The sequence below is a fragment of the Populus alba genome, chromosome 17 (genome assembly GCF_005239225.2).
Source record: "Populus alba chromosome 17, ASM523922v2, whole genome shotgun sequence".
Lineage (NCBI taxonomy): Eukaryota > Viridiplantae > Streptophyta > Magnoliopsida > Malpighiales > Salicaceae > Populus > Populus alba.
The window spans coordinates 16,051,692-16,065,414 of record NC_133300.1 but is presented as its reverse complement, the minus strand read 5'-3'; the positions used below and the strand labels follow the sequence as shown (position 1 = coordinate 16,065,414).

The following is a 13,723-nucleotide window of genomic DNA, read 5'->3' as shown; positions in this document are numbered from 1 at the left end:
TAGGCTTCGATCTATCTATCAATTTGGTCTTTTATTTCTTTATTAATTTTAATCTTAATAAATAATAATAATAATAATAATAATGTTGTTGTTATTAATTTATAATTTCTAACATACTAGCTAGTGCTTGTATAACAAAACTGAATCCAACCTCTTGGATAATGTAGCCACCATAGCTTGAACATTAAGTGCAACCTCATAAACATGGTTCTCCGTCTGTCCATTGACACAGTCTTTATTGTTAAAATAATTCAATTAACATAAAAATAAATACAACTATATAAAAAAAAAAAGTTAAAAATTTTCATAGTCTTCCCGTACTAGCTTTAACCTAAATACAAAGAACTACAAGATCGATAAATATAATATTTAATATTTAAGATTTAGATAGTTACTCACCCAAATCAATCTAAACAATGAATATATTAAAAAAAAATTCAAATAGTAAATAAAAAAATTCAAAACAACATAAAAAATAGATTCTTTTTAATTATCCAAAAACAAGAGAAATTTGGGTTAGTGAGTTGTGAGGGGTTAGTGAGTTTGAGGGATCGTATACTATTGATTTTGGTTTGATGAGTTCCCTTGTCTTTGAAAGTTTTTTTAGTCCAATCATTATACTATTATTTTGTCCACACCTTTGATCTCTACGTGGCTAACAATGTTATGTGCCCAGTAACTTTAAAATATTCTTTGGAATATACTTTTATACTTAAAAAAATAATAAAAAATAAAGAATTGATTAAGAGTTAAGAAAGGCTTTAAACAACAAATAAAAAAGATAAAACCAAAAAAATAAAATTCCAACCGACAAGTCCAACCAATTTTTTCTTTCCTTCATTTATAATTACATGTTTATTAATTAAAACTATGCAACAAAAATTTAATTATGAGATTGAGTAAAATAAAAATAAAAAACACAGTATACATAATTATACGGGTGTTTAAAAAAACCAATCAACTAATTAAACCAAAAAAAATCGAGAAAAAATTAACCGCAAAAACCAAACCGATAGAAAAAACCGAATAAACCGATTAAAAAAATAAAAAAACCACCAAGTCCGGTTCAGTTCCAGTTTAAAAAAGCTTAAACTGATTGAACCGTACCAAATCAAACCGGTTAAAAAAAAGTATAAAAAAAAATCATTTCTAACCCTAAATCACTTTTTTCCTTTCCAGCTGCCAACCCCTCCAACCTCCCCCTTTTTCCTTTCCCAGAACCCTAAATTACTTTTTTCCTTTCCAGCCGCCATCCCTCCCCCCTCAAGCCTTCCCTTCCTTTCCCTTTCTCCTTTCCCAGCCTTTCCCTTCCAGTTTCACAATCTAGATGCGAGGGAACCATTATTTAAGAAATCCTGCCTTTGATAATTATATAGTATAACTTATACTAGTTCCATCCTTATACTTATAGGCGAGGAGTATTAATTGAAACATAAATTTAAAAAATATTTTTTAAAAAATATATATAAAAAGGAAGAATTAATTATTACCTTTTCGATACAGATGAAATCTCAACTTTATTGAGAATATCCATCCATCTTTGTACCTTCTCCTCGTTTTCCCTAAAATTTTCTTCATTCTTATCAAAGACAATTGTGTAACTATCTGTTTGATCATCTATCTTTGATTCTTCGACATCATAAGAAACTGGAAACACAGTATCCAATCTCATCTCATCCATGAATCCAAAAATCTTGACAAGTTCGTTAAAACACCAAGGTAAAGAAGCACAATCTCTTGCAAATATAATAATTGATAGCCCTGATTCTTCAATGGCCTCAAAGAGTCTTGATCTAATTGCCATTACTTTCTCTGGCTCCTTCCCGACTGAGATAATGACTCTCCGAGCTAGATTTGACTTTAAATAGGTGATAGCATTACTAGTGTCTGCGGCTCTGATGCCAAGGAAAACACTAGCCATCTAATGATGGTAAGATGAAGAAAAAGCTAAAGAAGCTTTATATGAAGAAGTTGTTTCAAAACTTGTAACAATAAAATGGGCAGATGGTTGGGATGTACTATACAAAGAAGATAACAAACAAACACCACAATTCTTCACCTTTACTCGTCGCTCGTCGGAATGAAATGACAACTCAATGTTGCTAAAGGATTCATGCTTCCATTCTTTAAGCTTTTTAAGGTAATCAAAAGATAGATAGAATAGCCAAACATGATCTGACAGAACTTGGATAGAATTACAACAAATACTTATCGGCGAACGATAATTCTCTCTTCCATTGGCTTTGAAATGACAAGAAAGAGAAGGACTTTCACCATTTGCACTGAATGCAACACAAGCAACAAACCCCATGCTCTAACTAGGCACTTGCGCACTAATTGAAGATCCCTTACATTGATGGTTAAACCAGCCTGGAATTTCATTTCCTAAAACAGCGATACCAAATCCAGGTCTTGGATTAGAAAAACCTTGTACCATGAAGAACCAAAATGTTAGATAGATAGAGGGAGAGGGAGAGAGATACAAATAGGTTGAGGTATGATTAAGAGAAGACCTTGAGGTATCTTTTAAGCATGGTCAACCCCATGTTGTCTTGGCCATTATGCTCGTACAATTCCCAGCAGTTAAGACATATGAACTCTGATCTTTTGGAACTGCTTAGCTTTATCGGATTTGGAATTTCTTTTAGGCGTATACAACCATTTAAATTTAATGTTTGAACTTTTGATGGAACCTCAGGCAATGATTCAAGCATCCTACAATCCTCCAAGACAAGCATTTCAAGTCTAGAAAGCTGATTTATGCTTTCAGGTAGGCTAATAAAGTTATTTTGGCTCATATCTAAAGACTTCAATGAAGATAAGCAGCCAATATCTTCAGGAAGTGCCCCTTTTTTTAGATTGCAAGCGCATAAATCCAATACTTCTAAAGAACACAGACCTAACAAAGAAGGCAACCTGTGATCCGTGGGATTCACAACTATTCTTTTGCATCCATCAAAAGATAATACTTTAAGATTCTTTAAAAGAAAAATGGATGCTGGCGGTTGTCTTATTGAAGTTCCACTTCCATCAAACTCCTCCAAACTTTCAACTTTCCCCAAATTCTCTGGTATATATTTAAGTTTAGAGCAACCAGACAGATCAAGTTTTTTAAGGGATTTCAAACAACCTATGCTACTTGGAATGCTTTCAAGGTTCTTGCAGCTGTTCATGCTTAATAGACCTAAGCCAATCAAATGATGCATCGATGAAGATAGTTTTGTAATACCAGTCCCATCCAATCGAAGCACCATCAAACAATTCATGTTTCCTACTATATCTGGAAACTTCTCAAGTTTTGAGCAACCATCAAGAATGCAAACTTTAAGTGATCCCATTTCTAGATTGTTCGGGAGAATCCTAATGCTTTTGCAGTCCATAAGACTCACATATTAAAGCTTCTTGTGATGTGCAAGTGATGGATGGACCTCAGACAAACTTGTACCACCTTCAAGAATAAGACTTTTGAGATTCGGAATTCCAGTAAAATCTGGAGTCTTGATCAGGTTTAGTGAGTTGCTGAGATTGATGATTTTCAAATTAACTGCACTCTGCAATCAGTCAGGGGAGAAGAAATATGGACACTACTATCATACATATATAGGAAAACGATAATAAAAAAAATATGAAGGCTCTTAAATTAGTTGATCAAAACTCCAGGAAAATGTTAGCCATGTGAAGTTCAACTAGCTGATCCACCTGCAAACCAACTGGCAATGATTTTGAAAGGTAAGAATGCCATTCAAGAAATCGTAGCTTATTGGAAAGATCTTCAGGTCCTTCAGAAAGCTGCACGTTGTTGATTTTGAGCAATCTTAGTCTGCTCATTTTAGAGAAGGCTTCCATGTTCCCTTGTGATTCTTTTATTTCAGGCATGTCCAGGAAAATGGCTTCTATTTTTTCTTTTCCCTGTCAACCAAAAGGGGAATACAAGTAAAAAACAAATACAAAGTAGAGATGAAGCGTAAATTAAAATAAACTTCATGAAATCTTATCAGCTCCTCACTGTGTTGTCCATCAGTGCAAGGCAGACATCCTCGTATGTCCACAATCTACTGCGCCTTCCAGGCTCTTCAGGGGATTCACAATGAACAATTTCCTTACCCATTATCTGTAATAAATTATGCATCCAGATTTGATCCCGAGAGACACTTATGAGTGATTTCTCAATAAGAACTTGTGTTCCAATATGTGCATGGAATCCACAGTTGTCAAGTATCCTTATTATTCGATCTCTTTTAAATCCCTTAAGGAAACAAGCAATGTCTAAAAATATTTTATTCTCTAATTCATGGAGGCCATCAAAACTAATGCGAAGCACATCAATAATTTCACGATCAGGAATATCATTTAGTCTATTAATCGCACTTCCCCATTCAAGGATACTTCTTCCATGCATAAACGAACCTATAACTTCAAGAGCCAGTGGAAGGCCATTAGCATAGCCCACAACTTGCTTGGATAGTTCCACGAAATCTTTAGCAGGTTGGTCATTTTTGAAAGCTTTTTGGCTAAACAATGTAAGAGCATCTTCATCATTCAATTTCTTAGCCTCATAAATTCTAGCAACACCATTTCTAGTCAACACTTGTTTATCTCTGCTTGTTATGATAATTCTGCTCCCTGGACCAAACCATTTACTCTCCGCAGCCAGGGATTCTAGTTGTTTATGGTCATCTACATCATCAAAAACAACAATAATCTTTCTACATTGTAACCTCCGCTTTATCATTTCAATTCCTTTAGAAGAATCACATATATTAGCACGTTCCATTAAGATTTCAGAAAGAAGTTGTTCCTGCAAACGACGTGGTCCATCTTTCTCAGAAAAAACTTCTCTGACATTTGCTAAGAAGCAGCTGCCTTTAAATTGCCAACGAAAGCTATCATATACTACCCTTGCAAAAGTCGTCTTACCTATGCCACCCATCCCACAAATCCCTATGAAGATTGCTTCGCTAACTTCTTCACCTATAAAACCATTTAATATCTCTAGACGAGAATCTATTCCCACTAATGTTTTGCTAACTAGCATAATGAGGCTTAGTTTGTAGGATATGTATTCAACAATTATATTAATTGATTCCGATTCTTTCGTGCATAGGAGGGTGCAAAACATTAATCATGTAGTGTGCAAATCAAATCAGATAGTGATAATGGGAAAATAAAGATGTAGCTCGAAAATGTATGGCTGTTAGCCGGAAATTAATACATCAATCTTTGAGAAAGATAGGGCTTTGACAATAGATAGCTTCAATAACAAAGAGAAAAGGAAAGAATAAACTAAAGAAGGAATTAAGATTGTATTGATGCTAAGAATGGTCCGTACAATATCTATGTTATTGCCTATAGAATCACACAGTTACTAAAGAAGCATGCATATAAGAACAAAAACTCTTCATTAAGTTTGGCTTTGACATACCAAAAGGAAAATGGAGTTCTATCATATTTTTTTATCAACCACTAAGTTATTTTTATAATTATTTTTAACAAAAATTTCAATTATCTTGCATAGTAAACTTTTAAAAAACAACTTTAAATTTATTAATTTTCGAGTTTTTTCCTATATGCTACCTAAAAAACATTTCTTAGACTAACATAGTTTAAGTGGATGCCCAAATCCAATCCACGCACCTTGAGATGCATAAATATCACACATGTTAATATTATTTTTTTTTTTTTTTTGCAAATTAATGGATGAAATAATCATAATAATAAAACTAAAGTTAACTAAATATACAAATTGAGAAACCAGATGAATAAATGGGCCAATAAATAAAGAAAGGTAGATTTTTTTGACATGTAAGACTTGCATGTCTCAAGTTGCATAAGTGAGAATTTTACGGGTCTGTTTGCGATCATGATAGGAATTATGATTTAAAGTGTTTTTTTGTTTAGAAATACATCAAAATAATATATTTTTTTATTATTTTTTAAAAAATTATTTTTGATATCAGCATATCAAAACGATATGAAAATATATATAAAAAATAATTTAAAAAAATTAAAAATTTAAAAAAACACGGCAAACCACATTCCCAAACGGACTCTACAACTCGTGAAACAATGCTAGTTTGGAAAGTTTTTTTACCTGCCTATACTAGTTTGAAATTGTTTTTACATTAATTTTATGCTTTTTTAACAAAAAGGCACCTATCAAAATTTAATTCCAAATTAAAAAGAAAAACATAAAAATAAAAATATTCACAATATATATATATATATATATATTTCTCTTTTATTTATAAATAGTTGGAATTTTTTTAATTAATTCATGATGGAAAATATTTTTATTTTATTTTGAAAAGTTAAAACCAATATATTCAAAAAATTTAGTCAATTTTTTATTTCTTATGATGAATATGTTGTCATTTCTTCACAAATTTTATTTTCTTAAGCTAACTTTTTATTTGTTCATGCTAGATTTGTTTTTCAACAGTTTTATACATTTTAATTTTTTTTTTAATATTTATTTTATTTTCAAAATATAAAGAAAAAGCTAAGAATAGAAAGAAGTTTTATATAAAGATTAGAAATGCTTGATCACATCAGTTCAAAATATCATAAATAAATAAAAATAAAAAAGCATGCATATGAAAAAAATACACATTTACTATCATGCTTGTTCATCAATGAAACAATACAGGGCAGATTTGAGAATAAGAAGTAGATAGACGATTTACCTATTCCGTACGTCCCAGCCAGATAGCTTGGCCACCGTAGAGAGACAATCTTTCCAGTTCCGTACCTTCTCCAAGTTTTCCTTGAAATTTTGTTCATGCTCAACGAAGGCTTTCTCATATTTCCCTCTCCCCTCGGCTACCTCTGAGGGATCCACATCATAAAAAACTGGCAGAACAGTTTGCCCCATCTCTTTCATGCTCTGAACAATCTTGACAAGTTCATCCAAGCACCATGGTGAAGATGCGTAATCTCTTGCAAATATAATGACAGAAAACCTTGATTCTTCGATGGCCTTCCAGAGAGCAGGTTCTATGCTCTTTCCTCTCTCAAGCTCCCTATCATCCATGTATACATCGATGCCTCTCTGTTTCAGATTAGAATATCAAAATCATTTAAAAATATAAAAAAATTAAATTTCCAAACGAACCTGAAACCGCTTTCCCAAACCATCATACACATCACATATCATAAATAAAGCGAAGCATTATTTATGTTTGATAAACTTTAAAATAAATAAAAAAAAATAATAAAGAATGATTCTTACATATTTATTTTAATTGTGCTCATCGTTATTTCATAAAATAGAAATTATTGATTATCATATCAATTCTTCTTATTTTGTTTATGGTTCAACGTAAAATCAAAACATATATCATAAGAAAAAATTGATAATTTTAGTGGCTCTGCTAAAAACAACATAAAACAATCCAAACATAATCAAAACAAACAAATAAAATATATCTAATTAATTAGAAAAATCATTATAACAAGAATTCAAAAAACAATTGATAGAATTAGCAAATCTGAGAAAAAAAGGACAAAAAATAGTAGAATTATAAAAAAATTCTCATCAAATTATTAACAAACATCTCAAAACAAAACAAAAATATATTTTAAATTTAAGTTATCTTATTTTGTTTGATAAAAGATAAATTAATTGGTGGCTCTGCTTCAATCTTTTTGTAGAAAAATTTTGCTCATAATTTGTGTTTTTATTTTTATTTTTGATCGGCTGCAAGATTTATATTAGGGTAAATGAGTAGTTCTGTTTTTTATTTTACAAAATAATATTTTTATATTATTTTCTTTCCATGTAGGTCAAGAATAAATTCAAAGAAAATAAAAAGTAAAATCAAACTTAATTTAAGGCCCACCTCTTTTAAATAAAAGATATAACCCTTTCTCCTACTTAATTACCCAGTAAAAAAAATATATGAATTGCAGAGGCCCGCCCCCCGTGAAACAGAAGGGATTATTCTTGAGGTGCCAACACTACTTTTATAGAAAGACCTTATTGAAATAATCAAATTCTTTAAAACTTATATCCTCATGCACCTTTCAATTTTCCATAAATTTATAAGTTTCCGGTCAAAAACTGGTAAGGAATTTGACACACAAGATCATGCAATTTAGTGTTGCCGCCGCCATAGCTTTCAATAACACTTCTCTTCCTACTAGTGATGTCATTTTTTGCTTTCAAGATTGGAGTTTTTTTGCATTTCTATCAATACAAAAACCTTAATTCTTGATCGCCCTCACCTTGTCAGAAACCTTAACCAATGAACTAGCCCCTCTGTCATCGTTGCAACAACTCCGCTCCTTCACACCAACCCAAATAGCCATATCAAACCACCACAACATCCACAACTCATACCAGCAGCCCCAACAACCACTCTACAATGACCTCTTTCCCTCTCGTCAACAACTCAATAATTATAGGTTTGTTGTTGGTAGGCTTTTTCTTTTTATTGCTCCCCCAAAATTGCATATTGGTTTTTTTTTTGTTTTTTGTATTTTTATTTTGGTCCTTCTTCTTTTGATTTTTTATTTTCATCATTAAACCTTCAATACAAGTTTTATTTCTTTTTAATTTAGTCTTTCAATTCTAATTTATAATATATTATACTTTTTAATTTGGTCTTTATTTTTTTTATTTCTAGTTTTTTTAGTTGACCCTTTTAGGAAGAGTTTTTTTTTCAATTTCACCCTTCAATCCAAGTTTATTTTATTTTATTGTTTTTATTGGTCCTCAATTTATATTTTTGTTTCCTTTTGCCCTTTTGTATAAGTGTTATTTCTTTTCAATTTAGTCCTTCGATTTTGAATTTTCACATATTCCTTTTTTTATTTGGTCTATATTCTTTGGATTTTTTTTCCCTTTAACTCTTTTATAAAAGTTTTATTGGCTTTTAATCTCACCATTCAATCCAAGTTTATGATATGTTATTTTTTAAAATTTTATTCTTATTATTTTTTTTATTTTTGTTTTTATTCAAATTATTTTTCTTTTCAGTTAACCCTTCAATTGAAAAAATTTAGTTACACTTTAATTTATTTTTTATTTTATTTTTTATTCTTATTTTTTTATTACTATTTTTTAATTTTAAATATATTAGTGCTTGTATAACAAAACTGAATTCAACCTCTAGGATAATGTAGCCACCATAGCTTGAACACCAAATGCAAACTCATAAAAATGGTTCTCCGTCCAATAATGAAAATTCTTAACGTCGCTATCCATTAATGAATCCCATCCACTCATCTCCCGACACTTTCTACCCATAATTAACATAGCATAGACGAAGACTCCAAGAGATAATCCAATATTTCTTCTACGGAACGTTCCTCACAATTGCAGTACCGTCAATAACCTGCCTCAACTTTAAACTGGAACTAATTAACGAAAAACGAAAAAAAAATTCATATTAAATTGAGTTTAGGATCTCCAACTTTAATATTTTTATCGCATACAACCCAACTTTGATTCCTCTCCGATCCCAAATACCAATTCTTCTCCCATTCTCAATTTCTCATCTCAAACCTTTTATCAAGGCGCTTGGATATATAATAGCAGTTATTTGTTTAAATTATAATTTTTATATATATTAAAATATATTTTTTATTAATTTTTGAAAAAATAATTTTGATAGAAGAATGTTAAAATAATTTAAAAATATAAAAAAATATTTTTTAAAAAAAAATTCAAATTTCTGAATGTTCTGAAATCGCTTTCCCAATCCAACCTTTTGAAATATTGATACGAATCTCTTTAAGCATTCTGCTACACAAATCAGTAGGATTATTCTTGAGGTGCCAACACTACTTTTATAGAAAGGCCTAATTGAAATAATCAAATTCTTTAAAATTTATGTCCTCGTAAGCTTTGAGTTTTACAGATATTTCCAACTTTTCCGGTGCACCTTCCAATTTTCCATAGATTTATAAGTTTCTAATTAAAAACTGGTAAGCAATAAGATATACAATTTGCCGCCGCCATAGTTTTCAATAACACTTCCCTTGATGATGCCATTTTTTTCTTTCAAGATTGGAGTTTTTCTGCATTTCTATCAATACAAAAACCTCAATTCTTGATCGCCCTCACCTTGTCAAAAACCTTAACCAATGAACCAGCTCCTCTGTCATCGTTGCAACAACTCCACTCCTTCACACCAACCCAAATAGCCATATCAGAAGCAACATCCACCTCCTATACTAGCAGCCCCAACAACCACTCTACAATCACCCCTTTCCCTCACGTCAACGATTCAATAATTATAGCTTTGTTGTTAGTAGGTCTTTTCTTTTTATTGCTCCCCCAAAAAATTGCATATTGGTTTTTTTGTTTTTTGTATTTTTGTTTTGGTCTTTCTTCTTTTGATTTTTTATTTTCATCATTGAACCTTTAATAAAAGTTGTATTTTTTTTTAATTTAGTCCTTCAATTTCAATTTATAATATATTATACTTTTTAATTTGATCCTTTTTTTATTTCTAGTTTTTTTAGTTGACTCTTTTATAATAATTTTTTTTCAATTTCATCCTTCAATCCAAGTTTATTTTATTTTATTATTTTTAATTTGTTCCTCAATTTATATTTTTGTTTCCTTTTGCCCTTTTGTATAAGTGTTATTTCTTTTCAATTTAGTCCTTATTTTTTATTTTTATTCTTATTTTTTTATTACTATTTTTTTTAATTTTAAATATATTAGTGGTTGTATAACAAAACTGAATCCAACCTCTAGGATAATGTAGCCACCATAGCTTGAACATCCAATAATGAAAATTCTTAACGCCGCTATCCATTAATGAATCCCAGCCACTCATCTCCCGACACTTTCTACCCATAATTAAGATAGCATAGACGAAGACTCCAAGAGAAAATCCAATATTTCTTCTACCGAATGTTCCTCACAATTGCAGTACCATCAATTACCTGCCTCAACTTTAATTTCCGAGGCCGAACGTGTCCACAAAAACTCACAAGGAGGAAGAGAACCAACCATCAGCGGCGTCACCCTCTTCGCGACCTTTATTTCCGTTGGCTCTAGAATAAATTTTGATTTTTGTCTTTCTGCACAACCTTTTTATTACTGCATGATTACATAAAAAATATACATTCATGGCATAATTATAAAACCATTAATTATTTTTTTAATTAATTTTTTTTATGACTCTCATAACTTTTTTTTCTTCAAAAAATAAACATTCTGATAAATAAATAAATTTAAAAAAATCACAAATAATAGGATAAAGAAGATTTAATTGAGAATATGTTTTTTTTTATGGTTATTTCAAATCTTTGGGGTTTATTGGATATTTAGTATGCTTTTAATATTGTGGTACAAAGTTCTTTTTGAAAGTGGTTTTTTTTAAATGCATAAAAATATCTTTTTAGATTTTTTTTATATAAGCATATCAAAAAACACTCAAAAAAATATTAATTTGATATTTTTATAAAACAAACATATTTTTAAAATGTATTCAAAACATAAGGTGAAACACAATATCAAACAAAAACATATTTTTGGTTGACAATTAATTAAAAAAAAAAGGACACTAGGAAATTATTTTATGTTGATAGAACTTAAATTGTTAATTTTTTTTTGGCTACATGAAATCATATATTTTGAACCATATTTATCACTTAGTTTCTAGATTTATTCTTTGATTTGCATTTTCACATTTTTTTATTGTATATAATTCTGATTGCTTTGATTAAAAACATGCGTCAACTTAAAAAAAAGTTGACAGTGCTCACACCTCTTTTTTTTTTCCATTGAAAAGTAACTTTTAATCCGATATCCACAACAAGAAGTAGAACAGGACACGTTATTTATTGGAAGAACATGTGGTGCTATGTTTTCTCGACAATGCTTCGATAGTCAGAAAATCAAGGGCCACCATCCATGTGCATCCTAACACCTTTTTTCTTCAGTAAAAACAAATCCTCAAACTCCTCCTAATATCTTCTGGAGACCTACTTCTAAGTTCAAAATCTATTACAATCCAATTTAATCGGTCTTAAATTGAAATCAATGTTCTGGAAAAAAAAAAATATGATCTAGGCTTCGATCTATGTATAGTAAAACATCATGGTCTTTTATTTCTTTATTAATTCTAATAATAATAATAATGTTTTTATTATTAATTTTTAATATACTAGTGCTTGTATAGCAAAACTGAATCCAACCTCTAGGATAATGTAGCTAGCCACCATAGCTTGAACACTAAGTGCAAACCCAATATTTGTTTATTCTTCTAGTATCTTAGTAACCAACTTCGAAAGCCCTTTTCTTTCTTTTTATTCCAATGACTTCGAATTTTTTCCGGTTACTTTAGGTCAAGAACTCGTACTGGTAAGTTTCCTGGATTTTCTTACGGCGCCCTGCTCCTGTGCTCAAACATGAAACAGAAGGTAAGATCAAGAAATTTGGCAATTAAATCTACCACTTAGCAATTTCAAGCTGGAACCAACCGTGTGGTAAGTGTTGGCTAAAGAGGCACAATATCCAGCCAAGCCCAATATTTTTTATTCCAATGACTTCGAATTTATTTCCGGTTTCTTTAGGTCAAGAACTCGTACTGGTAAGTTTCCTGGATTTTCTTACGGATCTTTTTCTTACACTGTAAAGAAGATGGAGTTTCAGTGGAGAAAAAAGTGAAAAGACAAATGAAAGGGATATCGCACGCGCATTGGGCAGCAGAGGCACCTTCCTGTCAAGAGCAGGGATTGGCCCCACACATCACAATTGACAAGTATTTTTTTAATGAATTTTCAAACTGTTAACTATTAAACTCTTATATTAAATATTATAAATTCCCATTGATTTTTTTTTTAAAATAAACTTAACCACCAACCTATTAACTGGAACTAATTAACGAAAAACAAAAAAAAAATCATATTAAATTGAGTTTAGAATCTCAAACTTTAATATTTTTTATGACAAACAGTTCAACTTTGATTTATTCCCAATCTCAAACACCAATTCGTCTCCCATTACCAATATCTCATCTCATACCATGATGCTTAAAAATGTAGTAGTAATTATTTTATATTAAACTAATTTTAATATAATTATATAACCAGTTTAATTACTTTTTATATAATATAATCATGTTATTTATTGTATAATTAATATGAGTAATTTATAAAATTAATGAAGTAACATGAAAGTTTGAAGATATAATTTAAGGTTTAAATTTTACATTTTTAAAATCAAAATTTATTTATATTAATATTTTCAGTTTTCAGTTTTATATAATAATGTTAAAATTTTTAGGTTTGCAAGCTTCTTTTCTTCTTGTTGTTGTGTCTTTAAAGAGAGACATAGAGCATGTTTGGCGGTGTGGTAGCGGTTGCATTTCAAATAGCTTTTCGCGCCGAAATACATGTAAATGATGTTTTTTTATTTTTTAAAAATCATTTTTGATATCAGCATATCAAAACGATCCAAAAAGTACAAACGTCACTCAATTTTAATAAAAAAAAAATTTAAATTTGGACAAAACACCATTTGGAACGCAATGCCAAACGGTGCCACAAAAGCCAACCATAGATAAAGAGACGTTGGCTTTTGTATGTAGATATGTAAAAATAGTATTTTAGTAGAAGAAACTGTATTTTAACTATTCGAACAACCGGACAGTACAATTGTGCTTCTTATAATGATTCTGGAGTTGCTTAGAGTTCTTGAAAACGGGCATTTCTTGCATTGATGGATGTCTGCTGTACATGTGTTTATGGCTTTTTATTCTTTTGT

At 30.3% G+C, this 13,723-nt stretch overlaps 1 pseudogene; it reads right to left on the bottom strand.

The window, feature by feature from the left end:
- Nucleotides 1–1,462: 1,462 nt before the first annotated feature.
- On the bottom strand, nucleotides 1,463–12,961 carry LOC118036129 (TMV resistance protein N-like; annotated as a pseudogene).
- Between the last annotated feature and the right edge of the window lie 762 nt (nucleotides 12,962–13,723).